Source organism: Balaenoptera ricei, chromosome 10 (genome assembly GCF_028023285.1).
Source record: "Balaenoptera ricei isolate mBalRic1 chromosome 10, mBalRic1.hap2, whole genome shotgun sequence".
NCBI lineage: Eukaryota > Metazoa > Chordata > Mammalia > Artiodactyla > Balaenopteridae > Balaenoptera > Balaenoptera ricei.
This window is the reverse complement of record NC_082648.1, coordinates 79,292,607-79,307,030: the sequence shown is the minus strand read 5'-3', so window position 1 is coordinate 79,307,030 and position 14,424 is coordinate 79,292,607. Positions and strand designations below refer to the sequence as shown.

General features: G+C 40.9%; 1 non-coding gene across 1 annotated transcript; it reads right to left on the bottom strand.

The window, feature by feature from the left end:
• Positions 1-11,957: 11,957 nt before the first annotated feature.
• TRNAV-UAC (transfer RNA valine (anticodon UAC)) lies at positions 11,958-12,030 on the bottom strand. The gene has a single exon. It is a non-coding gene; the product is annotated as a tRNA-Val (tRNA).
• Between the last annotated feature and the right edge of the window lie 2,394 nt (positions 12,031-14,424).

Genomic DNA, 14,424 nt, shown 5'->3' with positions numbered 1-14,424 from the left:
CCCATCTGGCCACTATAGACCTTTGGGTTTGCAACCCCTGGATTAAACTATCTCTATGATACTTTCTAGAATTAGTACCTATGATTCCAAAGTCTTAGTCATCATGAACACTCTGTAAGTAAACAAGATGAGTGAGATGGAGGCAGAGGGACATTCAGGTTACCTTCTTGACATCTCTCAGGTCCACGGGAGGGTTAACACCCATGTCTACAATGGGCAGTAAAAACAACTGGCTAGTGACATTGGTTTAGTTGCTCCCTGACCTCTGTATAAACCCGTCCTGGCCGGGGTTTATGTTCTGAACCTGAGCTTTTAGTATTACTCAGGTCATTGTGTCTTGCTGATCCAGGGGACACTATTGTCACCAAGATAGATGAAATCCTTAAATGTTACATAATGGATGACCCTAATAGCATGGGGAAAATTAGGAGAGAAATGATACAGACAACTGGAAGCTTTGCTCCCAGAAAAAGAAGATGATTTAAAATTGTCTAAAGGAAACAAAGAAAAAATAGATCTGTTCCTTCAACAACCCTCATAGTTTGTTATCAGTAATGCTGTGTATGCTACATGTGACATCATGATACATAACTCTACTTTTGATCTTGGGACACAACTTGATTATTGAAGTTTGGGGTTAGGTAATTTTGAAATCTCCCTCTACCCCTCTGAGGGGATGAGATCAGCTCGAATAAGATATCAGATGGCCCCACTTTATGAAGAGTATCCCTGTCTTGGTTCCTCATTCATTCACTCACTCATTAACTCATTCATTTATTCAACCAATATTTATTTAGCACCTACTAGTAATGCCAGTCCCTGACTAATAAGCAGGACAGTTAAGATTCCTACCCTTGTGGACTTTAGGTAGTGGGGAAAGGCAGAACAGCTTGTCAATGTCTGGTCAATAGTTTCCTAGAGGGTATTATTTCGTATCTTTTTTCATTTCATTATGTACTAGGCACTTTGGTAGTTGCTCTGGGGTCAGCTTGGTGGACAAGACAGGCATTAAACAAGATTGATTATATAAGGTTTTAGAGTTTTTATTAGTTCTGACTGCAGGGACATGGGAAGTTGCTACAGAAGCGGTATTGGTGTCTGGTCTTGGAGGATGTCTAGTTCTCAGTAGTCAGAGGCTGGGAGATTTATTCTAGGCCAAAGGCAAAACATAGCCAGAGGCGGGAAGTATGGAATGGCAAGAATGTTTGTGGAGAGCAAGACTTTCTGCGTAGCTGTTTGAGCTGTATTTCTTCCCCTAATGCTGAAAATTGCTCTGAGATATAATTATAGAAAGGGTCACTCCTAGGGGCAGGCACTCACTGCCCAGAGACCTGCCTGAGGAGGGGCTGCCACAGGCTTAAAGAGATTCACTCTGAAAAAAAATTGGTGTTGTGTTTGTTTAGGATTGGGATGGTAGGTGTAGTGTGCAGGATGACAGAATTGAAACTTCTACACATTACTTGTGCCAATTCATGGGTTGCACTTTATAGAATTGAAGTCAAGCCTTTAGACTGTACTAAGCAAATTTATGAGAAATACTTCACCATTCATGAAAAATCATATTTGCCAAAAGTATCTGATGACCTTAACCTAAAGAGATTGTCTTTAAAAAGCTAAGGATCTTACATTTGGCAGGAATATAAAATGCATTTACTTTAAAACGATGAAGTGTGCCGCATGCCATTTTGGGCAGCTGATAGAAGAAAGTTTTGTGACCACTTCATGCATATACACTTTACATGTATGTGCAGTAATAATAATAGCTAATATTTATTGAGTTCTTGCTGTGTGCTAGGCACCCTTCTAAGTAATTTATATATATATATATATATATATATATATAAACTCAAATGACTATTCTAATAACTCTATAGACACTACTATTATCCCCATTTGATAGATGAAGAATTACAGAGAGGTTGAGTAACTTGCCCCAGATAGCCTGGCTAGTAAAGGGAGAAGCTGGGATTTCAACCCAGGCCTGACTCCAGACTCTGTGCTGTAAATACTGCCTCTGAGAGTAAATTAAAAACAAAAACAAACCTAGAAAACAGTAATCCTTGGCAGTGATATTGTAGTTAGGAAGTGGGTTGTATTGGATTTGTATATTCGTCCAGTATTTATTGAGTACCTATTACATTGTGCCAGGTGCTGGAACATACAGGTGCACAAAGCAGATGAAAGCCCTGCTCCCAGGATGCTTATGTCCTAGGAGATTCACTCCTTTGTTTTTCTAAAGACACTGGTTCTCTATTTGAGAGCTTCTCCAACTATCTGTGGTAAAGGAACAGTTTTTTTTTTTAAAGTTTTCCAATTTGTTGTGAACTGATATTTTAATAAAATACAATACAAATCAATAACTAGAAAAATGAAATTTAAAAAACCCCAAAAACCTACAAACTACACAGCCTGTTTTTTAAGTATTTGACTCAAAGGTAAAAAATTACTCAGTCAATTTTCTGTACATCTTTAAGGCTTACTCTCAATTTCTGTACTTATCTCATTATGGATCCTGACAGTTCACCAACTGGCAATTGTCTAAGGCCCACACTTGGGGTAGCTGCCATATGCGCTCTCTTTGCCAACTGTTTAGTTACTGCCCATCACACCATGTGATCTGAAAAATAAAGATGAATTGGATTGACAATACGATAGGCTTTTTTTCTGTAATGGGCCAGATAGTAAAGATTTGAGGCTCTGTTGGCCAGACCATCTCTGTCATAATTACTCAGCTCTGCTGTTGCCATGTGAAAGCTGCCATAGATGATACGTAATGAATGAGCAGGGCTATGTTCCAACAGAACTTTATTTCTAGTTAATGAAATTTGGATTTTATATAACTTATTTGTATCACAAAATATTATTCTTCTTTAAATTTTTTCAACCACTTTTATAAATGTGAAAATCATTCTTAGCCTGTGGGTCATAGAAAAATGGGCCCCAGGCTGGATCTGGCCAATGGGTTTTAGTTTTCAGACTGCTGCAATAAACCAATTCTGGACAATAGAAATATCTTGGAGTAGCTGCTGTCTTTGAATTTGCTAAGAAATAAATGCAAGCTACCATATTTTTGTACAATTTGTAATGATTATTAGTGGTAGTGTCAATAAACACAAAACAAAGCTGAAAAAGCCAAAATTGCACATGGTAAATGATAATAAAAGTTAAGAGATTAGAACCCTCTTAAATTGTAGTGGGAATGTAAGATAGTGTAGCACGTTTGGAAAACAGTGGCAATTCCTCAAAAAGTTAAGCATGGAGTTACCATATGACTAATAATTTCACTTCTAGGTGTATGTGTGTATATATACATATATGTATATAGGCAACAGAATCAAAACCATATGTCCATAAGAAACTTGTACATGAATGCTCATAGCAGCATTATTTTTATTTTTTTATTTTAAAGGGATTTTCAATTTTACTCATTTTTTAAAAATTAATTAATTTATTTTTGGCTGTGTTGGGTCTTCGTTTCTGTGCGAGGGCTTTCTCTAGTTGTGGCAAGCGGGGGCCACTCTTCATCGCGGTGCGCGGGCCTCTCAGTATCGCAGCCTCTTTTGTTGCGGAGCACAGGCTCCAGACGCGCAGACTCAGCAGTTTTGGCTCACGGGCCTAGCTGCACCGCGGCATGTGGGATCTTCCCAGACCAGGGCTCGAACCCGTGTCCCCTGCATCGGCAGGCAGATTCTCAACCACTGCGCCACCAGGGAAGCCCAGCAGCATTATTCATAATAGCCATAAAGTAGAAATTACCTAAATGTCTATCAGCTGATGAATAAATAAAATACTGCAACATGGATGAACCTTGAAAACATGCTAAGTGAAAGAAGCCAGATAAAAAAGGTCACATATTATGTGATTTCATTTATATGAAATGTCCAGAATATGCAAATCCATAGAGAAAGAAAGTAGATTACTGGTTGCCAGAGGCTGGGGGCAGGGAGAGGGGAATGGGAGTGTTTTTTTTGGAGTGACGAAAATATTATGGAACTTGATAGTAGTGATAGGTGAATAATCCTGTGAATACACTAAAAAATAGTGAATCGTATACTTTAAAAGGATAAAATTTATGTTCATGTTTTATATCTCAAAATATTAAAAAACTGACATTTAAAAAATTGACAAAAGAATCAAAATTTGTCAACAGCATTTGACCTGGAAAATTTGATCTTGGTAAAAATAATAGTCATAGCAGGAACTTTATAAAGGGCCATAATTGATAAAATTTTATTTGGACAAAACATTGATTGATGAATCTTACCTTTGTTGTGAAATACATGCTGATAAAAATTGATTAATTGAAAATGACTTCAGCTGAGCAAAGGTTAAAATAGAAAAAAAACTGGATATGATTTAACTGATTGCCATAGAAAATTGACTAAGAAATTAAATTGGCTTAATGGCATTCACCTCCCCCCACTCCCCGCCAAATTATTTCTTAACGAAAATTTAATAAATTTTGGTCTTATTTAAATGAAAATATTTGTATTAAAAATGCAGAATCAAAACTTCCTTAGCAAAAATGGCAGATAAGCACATGTACTGGGCTTCTAATATTGCTCTAATGTCTGTTAATCATTTGTTGTATTAGTTTGCTAGGGCTGCCGTAACAAAGTGCCACAGACTGTGTGGCTTAAACAACAGAAACATATTTTCTCACAGTTCTGGAAGCTGGAAGTTCAAGATCAAGTGTGGCCAGAGTTGGTTTCTTCTGAGACCTCTCTCCTTGGCTTGCAGATGACCACCTTGCCCCTGTGTCCTCACATGTGTTTCCTCTGTGCTTTCGTATCCGAATTTTCTCTTCTTATAAGGACACCAGTCAGATTGAATTAGGACACACCCTAGTGGCCTTATTTTAACTTAATCACCGCTTCAAAGGCTCTATCTCTAAATATAATCACATTCTGAGGTACTGGGGGTTAGGGCTTCAACATATGAATTTTGCGGGGACACGATTCAGCTCATAACATCTGTTTAGTAATAGTGCCTGCACACACTTTATGACTGGACAAGCTCAAAGTGCATTAAATTTGGAAACCTCAGCTGTCGTCTAGTGTAGTTCTTACCTCCTCTCTTTCAGAAAGAGGAATGAACTTAGCATTACGCAGGCACGTTTCTCTGACTTTCAACTTTCTATCCTACGACAGGAGAGGGGTCTATATTCTGGATGAACACAATTCCCCTCAATATTTGTTATCAGAAGTGACATCTTGTGCTGTGACTAAGGGAGTGCTCTTGAGGAATGACGAAAAGTTCGTTTGCATAGTTTAGCGACGATGGAGGATTACTTATGAAAAATATAATGGAACACAGACAGCATATTTATACCCCCAAAACTGGACCACACCCAGACATTGTCTTAAAAAGTTCTTGAGGATTAAGTTCACCTTAGAGCGGTATCAAGAGGCTTTAGCTTGCTTCGAAGATATCCCAGGTGCCATCTAATAATAGATGTTTGGGTTCAGAGATAGAACTAGGGGAGCGAAAGCCTCAGAAATCGTTAGTGCTTGGTTCTTGGAACCTCTTTTCTCACCTGTAGAAGTCTAGGGGCTTCTTAAGTTGCTAGGGGGAGAAGACGTCACTAGGGCATCAATTTTTGATGAAATCTTAGAGATTCTTTAGAGAATTCTTAGAAGTGTCCTGTCTAGAAGTAAGTGATAAACAGCATGTATTCAATTCATTCATTTTTATATTCTTCCTTCCATAAAATGCTCATTAAGTGTCTACCATAGTCAGACATGTGCAAGGTGATGGGTATTTAGTTATGATCACAAGACCACAGTTAAGAGACAGGCTATTAAAACAAGCAATTGCCATATAGTATGATAAGGTCTGTGACAGAGAAAATTAGAGTGGATTGTAGGAGCATACAGGGAGAAGGGCACCCAACTCAGGCAGGGTGGTCAGGAGAGCTTTCCCCAGAGAAAGTGAGGGCAAGGCTGGCACTTGAGAATGAACAAGAGTCGGTCACGTGAAGAGGGGGAAGGGGAGAAAGGTCCTGGTGGAGGAAATGCTAAGGATGTGGCCTGCAGGCAAGAGATGTTGATGGCACAAAGGCACTTTGGCTGAAGTGTAGAATGCAGATAGAGAGAGCATAAAGATTGGAAGGGTGGGTGGGGTGGGAGTGATAGATGGGGTATGGGGATGCAGGTCCTGAAGAACCTTGTGAGACACGGTAGAAAGAGGAGCTCCCTTATTTATTCCTAATCTGGTCCTGTGATTCTAAGGTGTTCTAAGGGGGGCTATATTGTGCCCTAGCCAACATCATGGGCTTTAGAGCCAGACTGTCTAGGTTTGAAGCTCTGCTGAGCTGCTTCCTAACCTCATTACCTAATCTCTGCATTTCAATGTCTTCCCTCATCTGTAAAATGTGGCCAAAATAGTACCCACCTCAGAGAGCTATCGTGAGAATGGAATAATATATACACATAAACTGCTCTAGAGTAAGGCCTACAGCATAAAAAATTCTCACAAAATTGCAGCTATTGGCAAAATCTTTAGTGTGAAGCCCATCTCACCAAATACTATCTCCCCCTTTGTTCTAGAATGAAATTACATTGTTTTGGCTATTGAAGAGTTCTTGCCCTTCACACTTTGAGTTCTCGGTTTCAAAGTAATGGTAGGAATTTGTTCTAATTGCTTTATGACACATGCTTGGAATTATGGTCTCTTGAATGTTATTATGCCACAGATGCTTTGAGCTAAAAGCCTGGTACATTTATGAACAGGTGAGTCATGGAGTGGTATACAAGTCCAGACTGCTATAGGGAATTTCCTATTGGTCAGTGGTTGCAGGAGTTGGGATGGTCACAGCTAGAGTCATCCTCATGGCCATCTACCCACTGCCCAGGAAAGCTTAAGGATGTCAGGCCATCTTTTGTGCCTTGTTAGAGGCAAAGGTTTTAAATGGACCTTGGGATTTGTGGTCTCTCAGTGGGAAGTTGGGTTAATGGCTTCTTTGTACTCTGTTTTTAATTTTCTTTCCTGGGAAGCTAACAATAATTCCCCCATCTGGTGTTTATTGTAAGGATTGGGCTTGTATAATATTGTCCTAACAACGTAAGAACAGTTTATGAATTCACTTAGTCATTAATTTGGTAAGTGTTTACTATTGCTTTATTAAGAATGGAATATAAATATGGCTAGTACAGGGTCCTTACCCACGAGAGGGGAGGTTGATGTGTCTACTAATAACTTGAGCAATATAGTAAATGCTAAAATAGAGTTTTATTTGAGATGCTACAGGATGACAGAAAGAAAAACCCTCATCTTGCTCATGGTTAATTTTATATATCAACTTGGCTGGACCATCATGCCAGATATGTGGTCAAACATTATTCTGGGTCTTTCTGTGAGAGTATTTTTGGATGAGATTAACATATAAGTCAGTAGATGTTGAGTAAGGCAGATTGCCCTCCATAGTGTGGGTGGGCCTCATCCAGTCAGTTGAAGGCCTGAATAGACAAAAGACTGACCTCCTCCAAGCAAAAGGGAATTCTGCAGCAGGTGGCCTTCATACTTGAATTGCAACATTGGCTCTTCCTGGGTCTTCAGCCTGATGGCATTTGGACTTGAACTATAACATTTGCTCTTCCCTGAATCTCCATCCTGCTGGCCTTCCCTGCAGATTTTGGACTGGCCAGCTTTCATAATTACATGAACCAGTTCCTTAAAATAAATCTCTTTCTACATATATACATCCTTTTGGTTCTGTTTCTCTGGAGAACCCTAAATAATACAATGGTAAACAGGAAAAGCTTTAGAGAATAGGTGATATTTAAGCTGAGTCTTAAAGGATAAATCAGAGGAGTCCATTTAGGTTTGGGTAAGGGCAATCTAGGTAGAGGTGGCTGCAAGTGCAAAGGCATGGAGACTCCCAACAGCATGGGGCTTTGGGAGAATTGTACAGAGCTTGGTTTTCTTGAACTCAGGATGTTTGAGAGGCATGAAGGGAGAAGAGAATGGAGAAGAAAGCAAATCATGAAGGGCGTGTATGTGTATTATGGTGAATATGCAAGCAGTCACTCAGAGGTTGTGGGGAGTGGAGAGGAATGTTTAGGAAGAACTGGAGGAACAGTGGAACTTAAAGGATGGGATTCAGGCAGGGGATCACAAGGGGCTGAATGAGGTAGTGGTGGTGAGGAAAGAGCATAAAGATGGATTTGAGAGTTATTTGAGGTTATTCATTGATTAGACCCAAGGTGGTAAAGACACCTAGATCCTGGTTCAGGCCTATTGGTTGGGTGGTGGCCCTCTGACTCATATATTACAGACCTTATAATATCAGGTTGGATTATCCTGGACAGCTTTCAAAAGGGTTTAATTAACAAAGTGCTAAAAAGGAACTAAACAACCACAACAAGAATATCAGGCTAGTGAGCTTCCAGAGAATGAGAATTAGAGCATGCCTTCCAAATACACAACTCTCATCAATTTCACTATAAACTGAACCTAGGTAATTCCCCCCTCAAGGTGGAGCCTATGACTTCCAAGGGGGCAACATGAGCCTAAAGTAAAGACATTTCAATGCCAGCTTCTATATTCCATGTATGTAATTGTCCCCCTTGCCTGTGTAACAAGCATAGTATTGACATATATAATGGCCTAGAAATAACTGTGGTAGTTCCATCAGAATAACATGATAAGACTGATTTCCCTGTAATGCCCTCCCTTTCCTGTTCCTTCCACCTAATAAATTCTGGCATGTGACTCAAGGTGCAGCTCACACCACACCTTCAGGGACCTGGCCCATGTGATGTCAGCCTGCAATTAGCTCTCTTACCCCCACATTCCTTTGCAGCACTTTGGCGTTGATTATAGACTGCCTTGAATATCTCGTTTTCACATTCTGTGAGTCCCCAGACCTCATCTTACTTACCTGCTGTATTATTCTTGCAGTTTCAAGTTTCTAGTCTCGAATTTTATTTGCTGATCACCCACACTTTTAAACAAGACCGCAAGAATTACATGCTACCTGCCCTTTATGACAATTTATTGAGTATTTACTATGTGCCAAGTATGTGATCCAGCCCAGTCTACATCCTTGGCTCCCTCTTACCCTCACTCACTCAGTTCCACCTATAGAGACTTATTCCCATCTCAGGGCCTTTCCACTTGTCTCTGGCTGCCCGGAGTGCCCTCCCCCAGAACCTCCCACTGTTCAGTTTCCTTAATTTCATGTCCTCAGAGAGACCTCCTCTGACCAGTCTCTCATGTATTTGCTCTCTATCGTATTATCCTTTACTTTGTATAGAGCACATATGATTATCTAAAATCAACTTCTTTGTTTAGTTGTTTATGGTCTATTTCTCCCTATTTGGGGTGTAAACTACATGAAGGCAGCACTGTCTTTTTCTCTGCTGTAACTTGTGTACACGGCACAGTGCTTGGCTTTAAGTAGGTGCTCTACCTTTTGAACCCATGAATCAGCTGTGTCAGGCAAATAGGCACCTGCCCTGCTTAGACTCTGCAGAGAAGACAGACAGTGAGTACCTGCTTGTAAGGAACATACCAAGTGAAACAGTGCATGTAGAAGTACGGTAACTTATAACAGGGAGTTAATCGAGACTGTGGGTTCAGAGAAAGACCTCCCTGAACCCAGTGAAGTTTAAGTGGAGACCGGAAGGTCTTCACAACATCTTTTACACACTGCTGAATATGTCCCCGTTTTCCTCTCTCCTTTTTTTTTGGGGCGTGCTGTGCGGCATGCGCGATCTTAGTTCCCCCGACCAGGGGTGGAAGCCGCGCCCCCTGCAGTGGAAGCGCGGAATCAACCACTGAACCGCCAGGGAAGTCCCTGTCCCAATTTTCTTGTGCTTTATGCTGCCCACAAGCTCCTTCAGTTTTGATTCCTAGGACAAAACCTTTGATTACTGATGGGGTAAGGAAGTAATGGAACTTTCTAGTTATTTTAAGGCACTCGGTACTTTTAAGATAGATCACAAATATTCCATTTTAGTACATAATGAATAATAATGCTCCACTCCAGTCCATGTCATCATTATATTTATTAATGGAATTCAGCATTACAGCTGTTCATGAATTCATTTAACTACCACAAACGTTAAGCTGATGCCACCATATACTTGACAAATCTCCTTACTCTGTCTCCTCTTTTACACAGAGGCAGTTACGCTTCATGCTGTCTGTAGTTGTTTATTCCATCACTAAAGCACTGATGTGTTAGGACTTAATTGAAGAGAGTCTTTCTCCCCTACCTTCTGCAACATTGCTAGTGAGGCACTCTCTGGTATGCATTTGTGGATTGCTACACTGATGATCTGTTTTTTAAAAAGAGTACCAGAACCTTTGGATATTATTACCTTGACCTTACCCTTGATATCAAAAGTGTCACTGCTACATGGCTGATGGAAAAATGTTGCATTGCTGGGAGCAGAGCCACAAAACACTTAATCACAGCTTTCCCTTTCCCTGCTTTATAACCCACCATAACTGTAACTCTCTCCCCATATATTTATTTCATTGCTGCAAAAATGGATGTTTGTTGATTCAGTGGCTAGTTAGGACTTATTTCTACAGTCAACTGAAAAGGTTTTTGTGTTTGGGAAATCGAAGTATCATTTCAGCTGGTTTCGCCATCTCTTTAGGAGAAAAATGGGTGTGTGATCAGAATGTACAACATGTAATTAGACTGAAAGGGGAGACTCCATTGTTCTAAAGCTGCAGCCAGGCGCCAGAGGATGAGAATTGGAGAAGAAATGGCTATTGTCGGAATCCTGTCTTCTAGCCTTCTTTATATCTGTGTGACCTTGGACAAATCCTACCTCTCTACCCTGTAATTTTTTCCCCTATGAAACCATGAGATTGGGTCTGTGGGCTCCCTCCTGGAAGGCTGCCAAAGGATTTATTGACAAGATGTTGAAATGTCTTGCTGTGGAAAACTTCTGTTTGGTAGGGTTGCTAGGGACTCATTGTGGGGAGGGTGACTTTGTAGCCTCTGGTTGCCTCTTCTAGCTTTTGATGTCTCTGAAAGCAGCTGGAGAGGGGGGGGGGGAGAAAAGAAAATTGTGCTTACTGTGTAAACAGTTAATAATGCTATCAATTTCTACCTCATTGCCATATAATGGAGATAGGAATCTCATTATTCAGAGACATTCAAATGTAACAATTCTAGTCTTTACATACAGCGTCTTAATCACCATGCCACTCACACTGTGTAATTTGCTCTGTGAACTTGGGCACATAAAAAACATCACCCTAATCACCACCAGTCAGGGCACCACTGAAGACAGAACCAGAATAATAGGTATTTGAAAGGGGACACGCTGAGAACTGCACTGCTGCAAGGCAAAAACAGGTTGCCAAACACAATGGCTCTGATTGGCTTTGCAGAGCAACTGGCTGGAAACTGATGCAACTGTCCCCCAAATGGTGGCAAAGTTTGATGGTGGGCCTCCAAGACCTATATTGAAATTGGATTAGTAGGATTGGAAATGAAGTCTCTCTGTGGTCTTGAAGAATGCTGTCAGATCTGGCTTTCAACTATATCACTCACTTCCACTGTGCCAGAAACAGAGACTTTCTTTGGCCTAGATATGTGCTGTTCAGTATGGCAGCCACTAGCCACATGTGACTGTTGAGCACTCAGAATGTGGCTAGAGCAAATGAGATGAGTGGTATATGTAAAATACATATGGGATTTCGAATACTTTGTAAGAAAAAAAATGAATGCAAAGTAGCTCATTAATAATTTTATATTGATTACATGCTGAAATGATGCTATTTTGGATATATTGAGTAAAATGAAATGTAGTATTCAAATTAATTTCTCTTGTTTCTTTTTACTTTTTAAAATTATTTATTTATTTATTTAGGCTGTGCCAGGTCTTAGTTGCAGCATGTAGAATCTTTGGTGTGGCATATTTGTTTGCGGCATGGGGGCTTCTTAGTTGCGGTGTGGGGACTGTTAGTTGCAGCATGCATGCGGGATCTAGTTCCCTGGCCAGGGATCAAACCTGGGCCCCCTGCATTGTAAACACAGAGTCTTACCCACTGAACCACCAGGGAAGTTCTCTTTTTACTTTTTAGATGTGACTACTTAGAAAATGTAAAGTTATATGTGTGGCTCACATTTTATTTCTATTGGACAACACTAGCCTAGAGAAATCAAATGCTTGTTTACTCTAATTGCTATGATTCTACCTTGTTTTTCTTGCTCCTTTTACAAACTCAAGTCCCTTTGAAGATTCTTCACATTGATACTAGGAGCCTGCTTCCTCATTCCTATTCAGCAGCAGAGCTCCTCCCACCATTCTTCCTGGCACCCCTCTGCCTAACTCCTGGTGCGGACAGCTTGGGTAAAACATGTTCCTATGGTTGCAAAGAATGCCCTGTTTTCAGGGGCACCTGGGTCAGAATTTTAGATGGACTGTGACTCGTGGTGGACGTGGGACTATAAACCTGGCACAGGTTTAACCTTTTCATGGGGTTTGGGTTTTGTCCCAGAAGACCTAAGGGGGTGAAAAACCACAGTACATCAAGTACAGTATGTGGTGTAAAGAGAAGCAGGAGTTCCGGACTGATGTTAGAAGATGTGGATTCAAATCCCTGGTCAGCCACTAATTAGCTAGGTTTGATTTGGACAAATCATGGTATTTGAGCCTCAGTTTCTCTCTCTGTCAGATGCCTGTAAGGTTAACTCAATGCTTACTTCAGAGGATTGCTGAAATATCATACGAGAACATGTATAAGAAAATATGTGTGACTTGCAAAGCTCTGTTTATGGTGGCAAATTCATGGCCAGAGGTGCAGATCCTGGGGGCAGATGGTTTTGTTTGGCCAAAAAAGTGTGTTTTGTTTAGTTGAATTGGAGTGACTGCTGTGGGGGACACTCTTCCATTTCTCACAGACTTTACCATTCTTGTTATCTTAATCCAGCTGATTTGTGTCACCTGCCTGGCTGCTGAAGATGGATGTGTTTGTGTACCTTGCAAGATGGGAGGGGCCACACTTAGTAACACAGCTATGCCTGGTGGCTGGCACAGCTCCTGTCCCCAGGAGCTCACAGCAAGCACATAAGTTACAGCATAACCAAGTCTGGATAGACGGATGTTTACCGAGCACCTGATCACTGCTCTAAGACCCAGGGGAAAAAATTGAGAGAAACAAATCAGCTGTGGGTACAACAAAAAGTACAGGTGACTAACTGTACGCTTAGGGTAGTACAGTATCCTTCCTTGGGGAAGGATATTTAAGAGGAGGTGGGGTATAGGAGGAAGAAAAGTAACATTTTTGAGCCAAGACTGGGCCATACATAAGACTAAGCACTTGTCATGCACCATCTCATCTACTCCTCAAAACAGACATCAGAGCTAGATATTGTTATCTTCATTTGCAGATAAGGACGGGAGGCTCATGGAATCTGCCCAAGGTCACACACAATGGATAGAGCTAGGATTTGAATCCGGGTCTTTCTGAGTGGACTTAAGGCCATGGTGTGTCCACTGTGCTCCCCCTAACACCCCGGGATTAATGAAAGGATGATTCATAACAACTGTTTTATTTCTGTTTGCTGGGCCTCTCTCCCACCCCCTACCCACGCCTTTCCGAGAGAGTTGTTGTGTTTTTAACCCTAAACTCATTTATTTATTAAAGTTACAATAATATACTTTTGAAAGCATACAAATTTGCAAAATAACTAATGATTTTTCAACAAAGATACCAGATATATTTAATGGCAAGTCTAACGACTTCTAAAGTCATCATGAAATCAAAAGTTGCATGTCTAGGAAATGTACCAATGGAGCTCTCTTCCATTATCTGTGTATTTTAATTAGTCTCGTGTGAATATCTCTTCCGTTTTGGTGATTGGCTAGGATCCAAGGGTGTTTGGAAGATGGCACTTGGAGTTCATAAGCATTGTTAACTCTTCTAAGAGGAGAGGGAACACATATGTCAAAGAAAGGCATGAAAATGTCACATACTAAATCCGACTTCCTGAGCTTGTTCACCCCCTAAGGAGACTCTAAAGGAAATGTCTCTGTCCCTGGCATCCTGTTTTATCTTTCCTTCTGCCTGGAGGGGATGTTTATGGACAGTCAAGTTTGTTGTCTAGGGAATCTGACCAGCCTGCAGTACACTCTGATCCCAGCAGTGATTAGGCCTGTTTGATTATAAAGCTCCGGTTCTCCTCTGAAGTAGCCTTTAGCACTGAATGCTTAGTGATAAGCAACTGCGCCCCACCCCAAACCAGTGTGTTGGCTGAACTCTTTCTGTTGCTATCCCAACTAGAAGGCCTTTGCCCCACCCCTTTGCCCTAGACTGCCTTGGGACTGGCTCTTCAAGTGGGCAAAGGTCAGGGAGAATTGCAACTGAGCATGCCAAGGGTTATGGCCTTTCTGTGCACCATGAGACAGTGGCCTTCATCAGCATGTGTCTGACTTCCCTCTGCTACAAGTGGGA